At 40.5% G+C, this 18,280-nt stretch overlaps 1 protein-coding gene across 7 annotated transcripts in view; it reads right to left on the bottom strand.

Moving 5' to 3' along the window:
* SGMS1 (sphingomyelin synthase 1) overlaps positions 1–18,280 on the bottom strand; it is a 285,858-nt gene that overhangs the window by 67,862 nt on the left and 199,716 nt on the right. Inside the window, exon 1 of one of the 7 annotated variants that reach the window (XM_058671234.1) lies at positions 5,495–5,558. The exons of the other annotated variants lie outside the window; for them this stretch is intronic. The gene's annotated coding sequence lies outside the window, so the exon portion shown is untranslated. Of the gene's footprint in view, positions 1–5,494; positions 5,559–18,280 lie in introns of those variants that run through there. 7 annotated transcript variants of the gene reach the window in all.

The following is an 18,280-nucleotide window of genomic DNA, read 5'->3' as shown; positions in this document are numbered from 1 at the left end:
AGGGCACTTAATACATAATTATCAGGTCATTTATTAAATGTACTCAAAATTTATGAAAAGAGGCAAAAACAAAAGCAGGAAGCCACATTATCTCTTCACACAACCGTCAATCCATTCTCTTTCAATGAATCATTACTTAAGATCTGTGCTGTAAGGCCCAGCACTGTAGCCTAGCGGTTAAAGTCCTTGCCTTGCACGTGCCAGGATCCCATATGGGAGCTAGTTCATGTTCAAAGGCCCTGCTTCCCATCCAGCTCCCTGTTTGTGGCTTGGGAAAGCAGTCGAGGATGGCCTAAAGCCTTGGGACCGACCATTCACCCGCGTGGGAGACCCAGAAGAAGCTCCTTGCTCAGGACTGGCTCAGCTCCAGCTGTTGTGGCCACTTAGGGAATGAATCAATAGACAGAAGATCTTTCCCTGAGTTTCTCCTCCTCTGTATTTCTGACTTTCCAACAGAAAAAAAAAATCTTTTTTTTTTTTTTAACAAATAGGACCTGGTGCAGTAGCCTAGCAGCTAAAGTCCTCACCTTGCACATTACAGGATTCCATATGGGTGCCGGTTCCAATCCTAGTGGCCCCACTTCCCATCTACCTCCTCACTTGTGCCTGGGAAATCAGTCAAGGATGGCCCAAAGCCTTGGGACCCCGCACCCTCATGGGTGACCCAGAAGAAGCTCCTGGCTCCTGGCTTCGGATAGGCTCAGCTCTGGCTGTTGAGGCTGTTTGAGGAGTGAACCAGTGGATGGAAGATTTTCCCCTCTGTCTCTCCTCCTCTACGTATATCTGAATTTCTAATAAAAACAAATAAATCTTTCAAAAAAAATCTCTGTTGTAGTTACTAGACTTAGAGAACCAAGTGGTACACTGTTTGCGAAAAGTATATTACTGCCCTGTAATGGTTTATTAAACTCTTAGTCTAAGATTTCACTCAGTGCACATACGTTTTTTAGTTACGCCCCATTTCAAGAGAAAGATCTGGAATCTAATGTACCAGTTGCAACAAAGCAAGATGAAGATGCTGAAGGGTATGGGAAAGATCAGGAATTGTTGCTCCATCACTCGGGCCTCCCCCTGTTTCCTCCAACAGTCTGCACATCAGTAGCAAACTGGGATCAGGAGCCAAGGCAGAATATCAAACTATAAAATTCCTACGTTAGACAAAGGGTGTCTTTGCTGCTACCTTAACTCTAGGCCAAATATGTGTGCCCCAAATCAATTTTTGGAAGTGATGAAAGACAAAATTTATTTAGACATCTGTATCTCTACCTCCATGCTCGTATCGTTTCTATCTTATCATCAGTTGTTAAATACTACTCTGATTTTCCCTTTAGTTGAAGCAGCTATTCTTTCTCACCAAAAATGACAAAACACATTAGTTGTTACCTTAAGCAACCATTCAGAATTCAAAGGTGTTCAAGATAAATCTGCTGTTTCTCCAAAGGGAAGATTTTACCTCCCCAGGTGTTAATTACCGATTCATAAAGAAAACACTAAAAAAAAAAAAAAAAAGAGCTGTGGGACCTATGGCCTATGATAGCTGACAATAACAATCTGCCTCAAGGAGGTAGAATGATGTGAGAACTGTACTGCTAAGCAAAGCACTCCATTTCTCCCTAGCAGGTGATCTGAGGGTGCTTGCTGCTTACCAGGTGCCTTTCCTTGCAGAGACAGGGCTCCCATCCTTTACCTCACTACCACACTGTCAACAGTTGGGCTGACCAGGCTGAAACCAAGAATGGGAAACCCAAACCCAGATCTCAGGAAGTTGCAAGGATTCAAACCACTTGAACCAGCAGCTGCTGCCTTCCAATGTGCCTATGAGCAGAAAGCTGGACTCGAGAGTGGCCCTGCGATGTGAGCCTCAGCATCCTAATTAGGGATGAGCATGTCCAAAGCAGCACCACAACTACTACACTGAATACCTGCTCCTTACTCAGTGAACTTTCAAGACTACATACAGAAAATTTTCCATCCCCAAACTTAGTACTCTGGCAAGTTACCAGTCTTGAATATGGTCAATATCATTTTGTCTGGATTCTTTTTTCTTTCAGGAACTAAAAAGGCAGATAGGATTATTATTTCTTTATGCTCACTGAGCTTCTTAAAAGAAGAGGGCTCTGGAAAAAAGTAAATACCCACTTGAAACGACAATTAAAAATAAACATGCATGCACTTCAAATAGAAATCCCACTACATAAAAAGTCATCAAACTAGAAATGCAGGGAGCAGGTGTGGTAGCACAGTGGTTTAATCTGTTAGCCGAGGCACAGATTCGAGTATTGGAGTACTCGAGATCAAATCCTGTCTCTGTTTCTAATCCATCTTCCTGCTACGTGCCTGTGTTCAAGTATTGAGGACCTGACACTCCAGTGGGAGCCCAGATGGAGTTCCTAGATCTTGGCTATGGCCTGGCCCAGCTTTTGCTGTTGTGGCCACTTGGGCAATAGTACATAGGATGGAAGGCCCATCCATCAATCTTTCTCTAATTCACTCATTCATCCTCTGTCTCTCTCTGCCACTCTTCTGCTTATTTTCAATAAACAAACATTTAGAACAAAATGTCTGCTTGAAACTACCAATGATTTCAAAACCCAACCATACCATCAAGTACTGAAGCTTTAACTACTCAAATTATTCTAAACCTTCTTTAAAAATCAATTTTAATTCAAAATTGTTATGAGGGCAGTAAAATAATTGAAATTCAAAAATTTATTCTAACACTAAGGAGTTATTCAACCTAAATTAGTTGTGTAACTTTTCTAAGCATCGTAGAAATAATACTTAAAGCCAGAAACAAGTTTGGAAGTATCAGTAAGAACTACTCAGTATTGCTTTTAATATGGGCGAGGCTCTAGTATGTTTTGGCAGCTTTTTTTCTGTGATGAATATTGAACTAAGCTAAGAGCTCTAATTACTATAAGGCATCACACAAATAGGTAAAGCAAGCTGAACAAAAAAAAAAGGGGGGGTTTGCTCTTCATGTGGTAAGCTTTACAGAGGAAGTTTTATAGTCATAGGGTAGTCTCTGAAACCGAAGTGACACAAACATCATTATCCAAGATGGTACTGAGTGCTAATATTATAACTGTTGTTTTTAAAAGATAGTATTAGTATTAGTATTAGTATTAGTATTAGTATTAGTATTAGTATTAGTATTAGTATTTCATTTGGAAGACAGACTTGCAGAGAGAAAGAGACACAGAAAGATCTTCCATTCACTGGTTCACATCTCCAACAACTGCTATGGTTGCAGCTGAGCAGCTGAAACAACACCCATAAGGGATGCCGACAGTGCAAGGAGGGGGATTAACCTGTTGAGAGTCACCACGTCAGCTCCCAAATAATTATAACCAGAAATTTCAGATGGGTTAAATTATTCAAAAGAATAAGGAAAGACACATCACTCACACACATCAAATGCTTGTGACAGGTTATATGAAATGTCCAGGACAGGTAAATCTACACAAAAAGATTAGTGGTAGGCTGGGTGGAAAAGGGGATAAATGCCAAAAGGGATGAGAAATCTTCCTGCATAGATAAAAATGCCCCAAAACTGGTACACAGGGCTGGAGACAGAACTCATTAAAGTTACTAAAAATCACTGGATTGTACACTAAACTGGGTGAATTCCATGTGACTCAAAAAGGTTTATTTTTTTAAGTGACAGTTTGATTATTTGTATGTAGCATTTTGAATGGCATTGCAAAGTAAGTGCTGAAATTCTTAGTTTTGATAAACTTCACCCTGTAAGTTCAAGTCATCTGAATTTCTGAAGAACTGAATTGTAATACTTTCATACAACGAAATACTCAGCTACAGAAAATGATGCATAGAAAAGGCAAAACAACCATCTAAATGTCCCCAGTGAAAGTGGTGCACAGAGGCAGGTGTTTAACACAGCAGGTATGCTGCTGTCTGGTCAGTCTGCACCCCTTACCAAAACAGCTCATTCAGCTCCAGCTCCACTCTAAAATCTGGCTCCCTGCTGAGGCACACCTGTGATGCAGCAGGGTGCTAGCTCCAAGAGACAGCCAGGCTGAAGCCAGGGGCCTTGAACTTCATCTGGGTTTTCCATATGGGCGACAAGGCACAAGTACCTGGACCATCTTCTGCTGCTTTCCTTGGCAAAAGGCAGGAACTTACCCAGAACAAAAGAGCCTGAATTCATACAAGCACTCTAAGGGACCTGCTGAACTATGATGCTGACTTTTCCCCTTGAACATAGGAACATTCAAGCCGGTTTCGTGTTAATCTCTTGCTTTCTTGAAGGGGAGGGTATAAGTTGATCATAAAAAGGTGTCAATTTTATACACCAGTGAATTGGTACTGACATCTGATTTTGTATCTATGCTTATAACTGAAAGCGCTTGCACTCTCACTTCATTCTTTTTGCTTTGTCGAGCTTCATTATCAGCGTTATTCCATACTCAGAGATGAGAATATAATTATTCTTTTTTGAAGTCAGTGTGGGGTCATATTAGGTTAATCCCCTGTGTGTAGTGCAGGCATCCCATGTGGGTGTTGGCTCTTGTCCAGTCTGCTCCACTTCTGATTCAGCCCTCTGCTTATGGCCTGGATGGAGAGAATGGCTCAGGTCCTTGGATTCCTAGACTCATGTGGAAGACCCAGAGGAAGTGTCTGGTTTCTGGTTTATGATCAGCTTAGCTCTTGCTGCTGTGGTCATCTGGGGGCTGAAGCAGCAAATGGAAACCTATCACTCCATCTCTCATGCTCTTTCTGTAAGATCTATCTTTCAAATAAAAATAAATAAATCTTTAAAAAAGAGAGAGGGCGAGAGAGAGAAAGACAGCCAGGCTGAGTCCTGGGCTCTTGCAGGTATTTGGGAAATGAACCACTAGACAGACAATCTCTATCTGTATGTGTAGATACATTTCTTCACCTTTCAGATACATAAAAACTAAAACTAAAATTTCAAAGACTCAGTGGTTTACTGGAAGAAATTATGGTAGAGCCATCATATGAAAATGGTGCATTTGGGGCTGCTGTGATGGCACAGCAAGCTAATCCTTCAGCCTGTGGTGCCAGCATCCCATATGGGCACTGGTACACGTCCCAGTTGCTCCATTTCCCATTCAGCTCTTGCCTTATGGTTGGGGAAAGCAGCAGAGGATGGCCCAAGTCCTTGGGGCCCTGCACCCAGGCAGGAGATTCAGAAGGACCTCCTGGCTCTAGGTTTCAGATCAGCTCAGCTCTGGCTATTGCAGCCATTTGGGGAATGAGCCAGCACACAGAAGATCTCTTTTCCTATCTCCTTATCTCTATAAAATCTGCCTTTCAAATACATATAAATGTTTAAAAAAATAAGATATATTCAGGTGCTGTGGTTTAGGGTGTTAAGCCTTCATCTGCCGTGCTAGGATCCCAAATCAATGCCAGTTTGGGTTCTGGCTGCTTTATTTCCAATCCAGCTCCCTGCAAATGTGCCAGGGGAAGCAGCAGAAGATGATCCAAGTAACTGGGCAGCTGCACTCACATTGGAGACATGGAAGAAGCTCCTGGCTTCAGCCTGACCCAGCCCTGGCCATTGCAGCCATTTGGGAAGTGAACCAGTGAAGGGAAACTTGTGAACCAGTCAAGGGGAACTCTGCTTTCTAAATAAAAGAAATATTTAAAAAGGCAGATTCTACAATAAATAGTCAATACAAATACATGCTAGATTACCTATTCCAATGTGCATAAAATAGATCCAGCAGACATGGGAAAAACAACAGTGCTTAGCAGAATGATGCACATAGTAGGATACATGTGAAATGTGTATAGATTTCTATAATATATAACGTGTACAAATTCACATTATATTGGGAAGAGATAAAAACATCTATTTGCTCACTGTACTTAGTCCTGGGAAGCAAAAGCAGAAAAAGAGGAGATTCTGGAGCTACGTGGCCTAGCTCCAAGTCTTAGCTCTTCTACTGACTTGCTGTAAGATCCGGAGCCAATTCCTCAACCTCTGTACCTTAAGAATACTAAAAGCACCTACAATAATTTGTGAAGAAGAACTAAGCATATTATACATCCAGGGCACAAACAGTGAGTTATTCTCTGCTAACTTTCATTGACATTTACACTGTCTCTTTATAAAAATAAAATGTGAAAGAAGCTTTATTTTTGTTTGGAGGAAGAAGTAAAGAACAGAAACACAGAGACACTGACTGTTGCTTTACTACAAGTGTGTTATTATCAGCATGTATGTAGGACATATTAGGTAACAGTCAGATAATCAGATGTGAGACCCAGTTTTATGGCTGGCATTGATGAAACCAACTTCCCCAGGGACCACATCCAGGCCAGAGAGTAGCTGGGCAGGACGCTCCCCAGTGCCATGATTCAAAGCATTGTGGCAGAGACAGGATACTGCTTCCCAGGCAACAGCACTGGCTTGCGATGGTGATAATTACTTGTGTGGCCAGACCAATGGCAGCGGACTCCTGAAATACAAATGCTCTGAAACAAACACATACGCCTAATAATTGACCTCAATGGGAATTGTGGCCTCATCTGGAGATGTACAAAATAAAGCAGGGTCAATTCTCTGACACTTGAGCCAGCAATGGGAGAAACAGTGAATTTCTGCTTTGCTGCTGAACAACAGTAACCTCTAGATCTGCTCTGCTTCCTATATTGTATGTTGTAAGTGGTCTTTTCAGCTTTCAATAGTCCTAAAAAGGTTTTCCAATGGCCATCCTGTCAGTATGCCCAACACTATGTACTCTCTCTTAAAGGAATAACTCATTTCTCAACGATCACTGTATACCTAATTATCCATTTCTCTAAAAGACTGGCATTTTAATATCCATTTGTACAAATGAAAAGTCCTGGGGCTCAGAGGGCATGTTCCTTCCCTGGATCCTGCACACTGCCGCAGCACTGAGAATCATTGCCAAAGCCTCTACTCTGCACCCCATAAATTCATCTCATTCCATTTAGACAGTTCACGACCTCAGCTGCAACACATTCCCCCAAAATGTCTATTTGCCACCAAACACTTACACCATCTAACTAGAAATACCACTATTGTCTTTGATACCTCTGACATCTGTGTCTTTAGATACCCACAAAATCTGTTTTTCCTTTTTTATTCTCTTCACCAAAGTCAAGTGACTTTCAACAAAGTTCCAAGCTGCTACCCACAGACCTGTCCTCACCACTAATAAAAAAAGTCACAGAATCTCATACTTCCAGAACCCCATTTTTCAGAATAGGTTCCATTGTCTTATTCATTTATATATTCTCATACAAAACATGACAAAATTCACCAATGAATTTCTCTATCAGATATATTTAGTCGACTTGATTTATAACCTGAAGAAAAAGATGCAAAGTGGACCACAGCCATAAAATAGTGGGACCAGTGCTGTGGTTCCTCCAGTTGCTGTTTCACCTGCAAGCACTGGCAACCTATATGGGCACTGGTTTGTATTCCAGCTGCCCCACTTTCAATCCAACTCCTTGCTTATGGCATGGGAAAGCACTGGAGGATGGCCCAAGACCTTGAGCTCCTGCGCCCACAGTGGGGGACCCAGAAAAGGCTCTTAGCTCCTAGTTGCCATGCGGCCACTGCTCCAACAGATGGAAGAGCTTTCCCTCAGTTTTTCCTTCTATCTCTCTCTCTCTCTTTTTTAAAAGATTTATTTATTTTTATTACAAAGTCAGATATACAGAGGAGGAGAAATAAAGAGGAAGATCTTTCATCCGTTGATTCACTCCCCAAGTGGCCACAATGGCTGGTGCAGCGCCGATCCAAAGCCAGGAGCCAGGAACTTCCTCCAGGTCTCCCACACGGGAGCAGGATCCCAAAGCTCTGGGCCGTCCCCGACTACTTTCCAAGGCCACAAGCAGAGAGCTGGATGGGAAGTGGAGCTGCCAGGATTAGAACTGCCGCCCATATGAGATCCCGGCGTGTTCAAGGTGAGGACTTTAGCCGCTAGGCCACACCACCGGGCCCCCTTCTATCTTTAAATCTGCCTTTGCAATACAAACAAAAAACTGTTTTTGAAAAATGTTCTCAAGCATCATTTGTGAGCTTTCCTTTGTCACGTGGCATTTTAAGAACCCCTTTTTTCCTTTATCTCAGTGTGCTGTTCATAAAAGTGTCATTATCAAACTACAATAAACTTGTCTGGCCAAAAGCCTAATAGCATCATTCATCAATTATTTCTTCAGTCTGCACTGAAGCAACAACTGTGTTACTCTACGGTTCTGGCATCTAATTAGTCTTGCATTGAATGAGATGAAACAGTAGCAGAAATCAATGTTTAGCATTAGCTTTCTCAAAAATGAATCTATTTTCCTATTGTAAGCTTTTATTTCAGTAAACTCAAGTTAAGAGTTGACTGTCTTCATCAAACTGTGTGTAGTAAACAAAGCTACAGACTTACAATATCAAGTCAAACAGCAAGAGAGGCCATAACTCTATCAGAACAGAAGATTTATAACATCAACAAACACTAGATACCAAACCAAAACCACTGTGCTACAATATTACTCCTTATAGGATATGCATAAAAAGCATATATGGATCTTCTATGGAGACATTTAATGAAGAATTGGCAATTTATTTTCTCAAGATTGAGGTTGGATCTAAGCTTCCATAGTATGTGACAAATCATTTGTACACTCAATTTTTGTTCATCATTGTACATGCCTAAGCAGAAAGTGTGTTCTCTGAAGTCTGGAGAGAAATATGCATGCTCCTGCAAATTTAAAATCTTTTATCTCTAACAGGAGATACATAGTTTTAATAACACTAATCACAAGATAATAGAATTATCTCTCACTGCCCAGTCTAGACAGATAATTACATAAACACAAAGAGAGAACAGGGTCAACCAAATAATTCCTGACACAAATACACTCTTTGTACATTCAGTGCTCTTTGAAATTTATGTGATAGCTGACATATTGCTATCAGAGTCCACCAAGCTGATAGGGATGGTTATGAAGATGGGAAATCAAAGCATCCTGGCTACTTGCTAGTAGCGCTTCGTGGGGCAAACATATGTCTCTAATTGACTCGGGTGTTACGGAGTGCATCTTTACTTTTTTCTATTCCTACTCATTCTCTTCCCAACATTCCTTGTCTCCACTCATTCACTCACACAGTCAACAAATTGTTTCATGAATCATTCTAGGTGCTGAAGATACAGAAGAAAGAGCTACACCCTCACAATTTCTGGCTGCTTTGGTCTCATCAGGTGGCTAAATTCTCAAGGTTACAGACAGGGTGATTCATAAGTTCACCTACTCTTAAGAGAATCAATAAACTAATGAAGATCTGTCGAGTACAAAGTGGAAGGAAATCAGAACTCCTTCAGAACCGTCTTGGTGTTGATGAGACAACAGAGGTCTCTGTGGTTGTTGGGCATGTTAGGATGAGCATGGACAACTGATCCTTCCAGACTAAAACTACCCATCCTTAAAAACAGCAGTAAGTATGACCAAATGTCACACATCCTTTTTTTGCTTCTCTCTTCAAAGAACATGTTTAGTATTCCTTATACCATAATAAAAAATATTTTCAATGAAAATCAAAATATTAAAGAAAACATTGGACAATATTTGAAATACCTGTGAATTAAGGCTTAATCAACTAGTTAAAATGAGCTTACATTCAGTATGATAAAAAAAAAAAAAACAAGCACAGAAGGGAAAAAAGGAGGAAAAACAAAGAATAGGGAAGAGGAAGACACACCAAGAAAAGGCCATAACAGAGGTGACAGAAAGAAACTAGAATGGCTAACAAATCCATGAACATATCCTAACCCTCACTCACAATTACAGAGAAACAAGTAAAAAGAGAGACAATACTTTTAAGCTACCAAATTGTCAAAACTGTTAAAGTTTGGTGATGTACAATGCTGGTGGGGCTGGGGACAAATATAACCCTGATCAACAATAGAATAAATATTTCCAAATAACTAAAGGGGATTATTTTTAATGTTCTCATGAGAATCAATAACTGCAAGAAACAATGGATATGCTGGATACCCTATTTGATTACAAAAGGTGTATGAATCAAAACAACACTGTCTCCCAGAAAAAAAAAAAAGAAAGATGACCTTTATGGGACACAATTCAGCAATTGCTAACAAAGTTCAAGATGCATTTATTTGCCTTTTGCCCTCCTAATCCTATTATTAGAAATTTAACCAACAGATGTCAGGAAGATGTTTCTATACAGGTATTTACCAAAAAAAAAAAAAAAAGGTAAACTATAAGCAGTCCAGTGTCTAAACACAATACTGCCCCCAACCTGGTAACTACTAAAATAACTAAGGCAAAGGTGGAATCAATATTCAGCATTTATTGAAGAATCATGCATCCATCCAATGAAATATTGTACAATTACTGAAGTGGAGAAACGAGATGTGTGTTGATGGGAAAGATTTCTAAAATTCATTAGTGAAAGTACAAATAAAGGGAGAGAGAAATATGACCCCTTTAAAACTATGTTGCAAAGGAGCAGGAGGGGCAGGTGTGGCACAGCACGTTAAGTTACTTGGAACACTTTCATTCCATAAAGATCAGAAGGTTTCACATGCTCTGCTTCTGATCCAACTACCTGCTGCTGTGCCTGGGAGGCAGTGGAGGATGGTTCAACTATCTGAGTTCCCATAGCCCAGTGGGAGACTCAGATGGAGTACCTGTTTTCTGGTCGAGTGTGGCCCCCAGCCCTGAATACTGTAACGATTTGGGGAATGAGCCATGGAATAAAAGATTTCTTTCTGATACGATCCCTTCCAAATAAATCTTTCTATATAAAAAATGAAAAAAGCAGTGCCTGGCACAATGGCTTAGTGGCTTTATCTTCACCTTGCATCCACTGGGATCCCATATGGGCTCCAGTTCATGTCCTGGCTACCCCACTTCCCATTCAACTCCCTGCTTATGGTCTGGGAGAGCAGTAGAGATGCACCCAAACCTTGGGATTGTGCACCCATATAGGAGACCTGGAGGAAATTCCTGGTTCTTGGCTTCAGATTGGCTCAACTCCGGCCATTGTGGCCACTTGGGGAATGAACCAATGGATAGGAGATCTTTCTGTCTCTTCTGCTCTCTGTACATTTGTATTTCCAATAAAAATAAGCCTTTTTTTTTTAAGGTGTAGGGCCCTGTGTGATAGCCTTCCCAAGTCATAAGCAAGGAGAGGGATCAGTCACAAAGCAGTCAGGACATGAATTGGCAGGCACTGGCAGGCGGAGGATTAGCCTGTTGAGCCATCAATGCCAATTATGAATGGCATAACTCTCACTATTAAATTTTCCCTGTTCACATTACTGTATGGTTTCTGCATCCAGAATCAACTGACACATTCCTTTTATCTACTAGTATTTCTGCAGTAGGCACCATGGCTAGTTCCCAAGTTGAAGAGAAAGAATTTCGATTTTTTTGAATTCTGTCCTTAGTTGCGTGGCTTTTAACTACCTAAAGTCCAGCCATCTGCTAAATAGCAACTGACTGTCAATGAAAAAACAGAAGAAATTCTTAATTCTGCACACCAGAATAAGAATTGGAGATGCTAACAGGAAGTACAGCCCACCTGACCCTCTGCCGAATGGCTGGACCTCCTTTGTGGCTTCAGTCTATCTGCCCGACCTCCACCAGCAGCCTCCTCCTTTTGTCCCTTCAGCCCCAGGCCAACAGTGACTTCTTGTGCCTCCTCATCTCCTGGCATTTTCAATGTTTTGACTTCTTTAGTGTATCCTTTTTGGCTTCCCACTACACTATCAAAGTGTACTACATTTTGGAAATAACTTCATTCAACTCTCTGTTTTAAATAAAGGTGACTTTCTTTTCTCCTTGGTAAGGTCCTAATTAACCAGTTAGAACAGTTATATAGACAGGCATCCAAACTTAACTCTGCTCTTGAAAGCCATAATGCCCTGCTGAGATCCAAAGTTTCAAATTTAAGGAAATTCAAAACAATGTACTTCCACTTGGCCCCAAAGAGGCAGAACTAAACCTTTCAAATGTCTTGATTTATATAAGAATTCCTTCAAAATAAGTCCAATGTCTTATACAGACAGCTCCCTTTTCAGCTGGTATGCAGTATAGGGCTGTCTGGAAGACATTTCTGAGATGATGGAAATGCTTTGCAGCTGCTTGCCCAGGGCAGTAGCCATTTTTCATGTGTGGTTTTGAAAATAACAACTAAGAATTGGATTAATTTTCATGAATTTCAAAATCTGGATAATTTGGTCTACTGATTCAATGCTTTGTGGGACACTTGCATTCCATATCAGAATGCCTGGGTTTGATTCTTATGGCAGCTCCCAATTCCAGCTTCTTGTTAATGTGCAAGGGAGAGCAAATGGGTGACGGGCCAACTAGTTGGGACTGTCCCCTCAAGGCAGGAGACCTGGACTGGGTTCCTGGCTTCCCAGGATAGTGAAGCAGCAGGGCACAGTATTTACTCTTTCCCGCTTAATCTCATTTTCAAATAGGTAACATTTTTTAAAAAATAAATAATGCTCTGCATGTGGCTGCTTCCATATCAGAAAGCAAAAGCCTAGCAGTCTTCTCTCTTAAAGGGAAGGACTTTGGCTTCCAAGGATGTTCTTAGGTGCTTTACCAGGGAATGCGTAGGCAGGGAGAGAAGCAATGGATAAGTGATTATCCCTTTTTATTCTTTCTATTCAGTTTAAAAATATTCTAACCCCTAGCCTACCCACCCACTCACTTCCAAAAATGGACACCTGTGGGAGAATAAAACTCATCCAAACACAATGACCACTTGAGAATGAAAGATCTGAAGGAAACTGTTGGCTGAAGGAAGGTGCAGACTTGAGTTCAGACCCCCTACAAGGAGATGTTATCTTCACAAAGAGGGAAAGTAGCAATTCTTGTTTTGTTTTCTCCTGTTCTTCATTTTGGTGGGAGTGACACCCTGTTTATTTCCCATGAACTGTTTCAGTTCATTCTTTACTCTTATACCAAGAGCACTGCTCTAGTTTTTTACTGAGTGTACATAGTTTTCACACAACCGCTCACCATCTATCCAGGCACTGCTGAAATGACAAGACATTCTCTTTGATCTAGACTGATAATGATTAGACCCTGAGTTAGCAGTAAACCTCACCTCTGTGATGTTTATAGGGGAAAAGTCAAACAGAAATGATATCATGCTTCTCAGAATTTTGCCTAAAAGTAAATATTACGGATTTATGAAAGTGGCCCTTCTCGATCATGAGATTCAAAGCACTGGTGACCAACAGCAGAAAACCACAGCAAATCAGTAGTGGCGACATAAGAACAGTAATAGATGACCACGTGAGAACAAACTTTCAAAGTACCACAGTACTGAAGAACTAAAACATCCAAGTATTATATGCAGCATATTATCCCAATAATTAAATAAAAGCATACATCAAAAATCTATAAGAAGTGTTATAATACAAAACCCCCACTAAAAATTCAGTGAAATTTGGCTATGAACTACTTTGATAGGGAATTGCTATATGTCTTAAGTAATCTGTCCAATTTATACGAGCATTACAGGACATCCTAAGCAGCAAAATAGAAATTAATTTTCCTTGTAATTATGTCTATAACAATGAACTCTAGCTTGCTTTACTCACGTGTACATGAGTCACTCCCAGAACAGCACAGCACAGCACACCACCACACACAGTTCCAGCATGAGCAAACACTTAGGAACATGCATTTTCCTGTTCAAGATTTTCTAAGTTGCAGAAAGACAGTATTACTAAGGTCATCACACTCCTGGGTTATAAGCTGAAAGGGAACTCACAAAGACACCACAAAACCCTGGAGAAGCCCACCAGCATCACCTGAAGGACCCAGTCCAGTCCAAGGCTGGCCCTCAATCAAGCAAATTCATAAACATGACGACCAAGAAAAGGCCCAGGCAAACAGCACGAATAATGACACTAAAGGAAAAATGCCAATTTAATACCTCCTCATGAGAAACAGAAACCATGGTTTCTGGTTGGATACCAGTGAGTTTCTCAAAAACATTACTACACGAGGAGGCCAAATTGCTATCAGAAAGATATTCAGCAGGAATGGAACAGAAATGTATTTTGTGGTTTCCTGTCGTGGCCTAACACTGTATACCATAAGGTTACACCAGACTCAGTACTATTCGCAATAAAAGCATGACCACATCCTAACAAGTTTGAAACCCAGGCAGTCTGCTTGCAAAAACCCATGGAAACTCACCTTTGGGTAAGGTCTGGATAGAGATCTGATGATCATACACAAGGGTACACTCACTGTAGACAAATTTTTCAAATCCAGTTTCCAAGTTCCCCTTGTTTTAATTCCTCTCCAAATAATTTCCCAGAATGTTATGTTAATTCTTTTAATTCTTTCATAATTCTGCCTTGCAAGCCATGTAATAATTACTGTGCTCTGAGTATCTTTGCTGTGATCCATTCATGACAGCTTTGTTTTATAGCTTCTTTGGGGTTAAGATAATTTTTGCCCAACACAACAGGAAGGGATCTGCATTTTGGCCCTTATATACAGCACACAAACTCTACATTTGTGCTAAGACAGTCAGTAATTCCACAGTGAAATGAAGACATTAGAAGTTTCAGGAAAAGATGAGGAATCTCTTGAACAAAAGAATTATATCCATTTCCTGTACCTGATGAAAATATTAAACATGAAGCTCAAGCTCTGTAAAAACACTCAAGTTAACAGACCTGTGACACAGGTAATGAGGCATGTTTCACTCTACCAAGACTTAAATTTTGTTACCCCTTCTAGGCCTACAATATTAACCAGCACTTTGGTGAAACACTCATTTCAAAAAGCAAAGAAATCCATCATTACATCTGTTTATTCAGTGTAAGTCTAGAGATTTTTTTTAAATCACATTTTGCAGAATTATACCAAGTTGATGCCCAGTTTTATGAAAGCTTCAAGAATTAGCAGAGCTTGTTTTGTGTTAGAAATTTCTCAGAAGAGTGATTTGAAATCCAACTCATTCTCATTCCACATGCCATTTCTGCCACTATTCAAGGGCAGAGAGGTAAGCTTCTGGGAGGAAAAGAGACCAGTATTTGACCCCTGTGAAGGTTGGTTCAATTCATTTGTTTATGTGATATCTTCAAAACTCAGTTTAAACGCAGTAGGGACCTTGATAACGCAAGTTAAGAGCAAACTCTTTAGTAAAAATTCACTGACCAACTTCCATTCTCCAACTTGAATAAGAGCCTTTTCCTAAGCCAATGCTGAGGTCCTGGCCCTCTCCCTGCCTCCATCATGCCCCATCTCCATCTTGCACCTTTCTAGATACTTAACAGAACTGCACAACATTTCCATCCTTAGGAGTTAGAGGTCAGGTGACTCGCCGAGCATCCAAAAACCCAATTATACACACAAAAAGTCACACTTTTAAGTAGCTAACATGTACTGTCAACTGATCCTCTGGACAAGCCGTGCACTGCTATGAGTTGTTACAGAAACAGGAACACAAGTGGGCCTCCATATTCCAACCTCCACAGCTGAAATACATGCAGACATAATCATCAAGAAACAGTGCACACAGGCAGTGCTGGGAACAGAAAATCACTAAGACAACAAAATCAATATTTTTGCATATCCATTGGTTGAGTGTTTTATTTCTTAAAGTGCTGGAAAATGTATTAAAGAAACAATAATATCAAGAGTAAAATAAAAACAGAATTAGGCAAATCAAGAACAAACATTATAAACTTTTATCTAAAATTTACAGTGGAGGCAATTCACAAACACTGAAGTTGTACTTTCAGCTAGTTCCAGACTAATATGAAATATATATTTTTTGTTTTCTGCACAGCATTTCCAATAGTGTTTCAACACTTGATCTTAGCCAAAAGACCAAGAAGTGATCCAATAGTGCTTTTTACCAGATACTATTCATTCTGGTCCACCAAGGTCAAAGTAATAATTCCAAAGACATTTATCTCTTCTAAGATTTTATCTGCTTCTGAATACAACAATCTTCTCACTTTTCAACTCATAACCACTAAAATCCAATTTTCTTACCAGCTTTTCTCAAAACATTTTAATAAACACTGCTCAATCTAATTAACCTCTGAAAGAATATAATGTTAAGAAATATTATAATTTATTACTGTGCTCCAGGATTATGGTAGGACATATCAGCATATTCCTCTAAAGTGCACGAAGCGAGCATTTGGTTTTCACAGATAAAAATGTGCCCCAAAGCAGGTGAAATTGGCAGCAGTAGCTGGGAGCACAGGTTTATCTGACAACCAAATCACTGTAGTGCATTCCTCCAGGGAGTGGAGCAAATGTTATTTTGGCATGCTGCTGTTGATAAAATGAATATGCTGTATACATGTGTGTATTTCAGAATACGTTACCCTCAAAAGTGCTTTCATTAACATAACTCTTTTTTTAAAAAAGATTTATTATTTTATTTTTATTACAAAGTCAGATATACTGCGAGGAGGAGAGACAGAGAGGAAGTGGAGCTGCCGGGATTAGAACCAGTGGTCATATGGGATCAAGGCGAGGGCCTTAGCCAATAGGCCACGCCGCCAAGCCCATTAACATAACTCTTAAAGCTACTCTGCAATACAGCTTAAGCACAGATAAACATCCAAAAGTCTCAGAGACACGTAATACTGAACTTTAAAAGCCAGGGGTTTCTCAACTGCAATGCTCAGGACACTTTTCAGAGGACGATTCTTTGTTGTGGAGATTGTCCTATATGCACTGCAGTGCTGTTGAAAAGCACCCTAGGCAGAAGATCACTGGCTGTCTGGCTCTGTCTCTATCCTTCCAAGTCTTTACTTTAATGTTTTCTAAGCAAGCAGTATCCCTTGCTTTAACCCACTAAATGCCAGTAGCGTAACACCCTCGTCTCAGCTATGACAACCAACGTGCCCAGATACTGGCAAATGTCCTACAGAGTAAAACAACACTCAATGATAAACCGTGGTGTGAGGTCAAATGCCCAAAAACATGTAACTCACGACTGTAGTAACTCCAGGAAACAGCTCTGCCAAATCCTTGTTGAGTGGAGAGGTCCCTTACAACACACCACAGTGCCCCAAGAGGAAGCACTTGTGGAAATGAACGAAAAACACAGAATTCAGAATATGACCATCTATTTCACTATGCGGAGAACATTAAATACTGTCTCAGTTTCTGCACAAACATAAACATGCTCACTACGTCTGAATCAATGTCCAAACAACATTTCCTATCTAGATCCGCCTCCAAACTTGATAAGCCTATGCTGGCCAGATATTTAAACTCAAATCCAGAATATGCACAACACTGCCTCGAGAAGTGGTGAAGTAGTAAAATCAATAAAACAAAAAAGGAAAAATAACACTCCATTCAATATCATTGCTCATTTTGAACTGACTGATCTTTCAACATCTTCAACAGGCTTCCGAAGTAGGCATGACTTCTCTGCATTTTATAAATGTAGAAACTGAGGCAGATAATATTCAAGTAACTTGCCCACGCTGTTGTAGCACTGCAAAGTGTGACAGATGAATGTGTTTTCCCAGACACAGTAGCAGGGAGCTGGGTTAGAACCAGAATAGTCAGGACCTGAACCCATACTATGATATGAGAAGCTTGGGTTGCAAGCAAAAATTTACTTACTGAGTTACAACGCCAATCCCATATTTTCCGTCTTGAGTAAAGAACTTGCATAGCCCTTGGTTAAAATCTCATGAAGACAGAGCCATTCTGGTTAAAGTGATGCCCTAGTATCCTTGTCTAGGTTACCTGGCATGAGCGATCTTCAGCAAACATGCTAGTTGCGGAACACCAACACTTTCTCTTGACTGATCCACATCCATCTTTTCAGAAGTGTGATTTATAATTTTGCTAGACACCATCATAAGCTCTGAATTGCAGGGTTTCAGAATCTAATATTTTCCCAGTTTTGAAAATTGAATCTCCTAGCACAATTCCCCCCTATGATTTTTCCAAGATCGCTCCCAAGTGATGTATCATCACATTGGCATGTTCTTTCAACATCCTCAGGAATTTAAGTAACTAAAAGAAGCCATGATTTAGAGATAAAGCAGGCAGCTGCAGCATCCTTGTTCCACCTGGCAAACCGGGGAGTATTTTGTGTCAACTAGATGGTGAGAGCAAGAAGATGGAACTGTAAGAAAGCCCCAGGCCCAGAAGAGATGCTGGAGTGGTTGGCCTTCTATGAAGGGATTGTTGTTCTCTTGCATTCTGACATGTAGCACATGGATTGGCCAAAACTGCCTGCCCACAGTGAGACATGCTCAGACTTTCCCAACTCCTTCTA

This window comes from Ochotona princeps, chromosome 13, assembly GCF_030435755.1.
Source record: "Ochotona princeps isolate mOchPri1 chromosome 13, mOchPri1.hap1, whole genome shotgun sequence".
Taxonomy (NCBI): domain Eukaryota; kingdom Metazoa; phylum Chordata; class Mammalia; order Lagomorpha; family Ochotonidae; genus Ochotona; species Ochotona princeps.
Note: the sequence above shows the minus strand (reverse complement) of the source record. Positions and strands in the feature narration are given on the sequence as shown.